Here is a 1,015-nt window from a genome sequence, read left to right on the forward strand (position 1 = left end):
CTGCCTTCTCACCTCCTTGGTTTCTGCTGAGAAATTTGCACATAGTCTTATTGAGCTTCTCTTGTATGTGATGTGCTGCTTTTCTCTTGTTGCTTTCAGAATTCTCTCTTTGTCTTTGAAATTTGAACATCTGATTAGTAACTGTTTTGGAGTAAGTCTATATCTATTTATTCTGTTTGGAGTATGCTGACTCTCTTGGATTGGTAATGTTAAGTCTTTCATAAGAGGGGAAATTATCAGAAATTATTTTGTCCAATAATTTTTCTGCTTCTTTTCCCTTCTCTTCTCCTTCTGGGACACCCACAACATGTCTATTCACATGCTTTGTGTTGTTATTCAATTCCCTGGGACACTGCTCATATTTTTCCATTCTTTTCTCTATATTTTCTTTTGTCAATTGGATTTCAAATGGCCAGTCCTCTAGCTCAATATTCCTTTCTTCTGCCTCTTCAAATCCATTGTATATTTCCATTATTTTTATCTCTTCTATTGTGCCTTTCATTCCCATAAGTTCTGCAATTTGTTTTTTCAAACTTTTGAGTTCTTCATGTTCACCCAATGTCTTCTTTATATCTTCCCTTGACTCATTGATTTGTTTTTTTATGAGATTTTGTACATCTGTTCAAACATCCTGAATTAGTTGTTTAAATTCCTGTAATTCAGTGCTCACTTCGGCAGCACATATACTAAAATTGGAATGATACAGAGAAGATTAGCATGGCCCCTGCACAAAGATGACACACAAATTCATGAAGCATTCCATATTTTTAAAAAGAAAAAAAGAAAAAGAAAAAGAAATTCCTGTAATTCATTTGAAGTGTTGGTTTGTTCCTTTGACTGGGCCATAGCTTCAATTTTCTTAGTATGACTCATTATTTTTTGCTGGTGTCTAAGCATTTGGTTTCCTTAGTTTATTCTGGGGGCTGTCTTCACTCTTTTACCTAGGTTGTTTTTTTTTGTTGTTGTTGTTTTCTGCTGGATGGCTTTGTTCTCTATCTGTTCTTTGACATACAGT

General features: G+C 34.5%; 1 non-coding gene across 1 annotated transcript; it reads left to right on the forward strand.

The window, feature by feature from the left end:
* Positions 1-662: 662 nt before the first annotated feature.
* Positions 663-769, forward strand: LOC143672205 (U6 spliceosomal RNA). Its single transcript, XR_013169674.1, has one exon. It is a non-coding gene; the product is annotated as a U6 spliceosomal RNA (small nuclear RNA).
* Positions 770-1,015: the final 246 nt, after the last annotated feature.

Source organism: Tamandua tetradactyla, chromosome X, assembly GCF_023851605.1.
Source record: "Tamandua tetradactyla isolate mTamTet1 chromosome X, mTamTet1.pri, whole genome shotgun sequence".
In the NCBI taxonomy this organism is placed as follows: domain Eukaryota; kingdom Metazoa; phylum Chordata; class Mammalia; order Pilosa; family Myrmecophagidae; genus Tamandua; species Tamandua tetradactyla.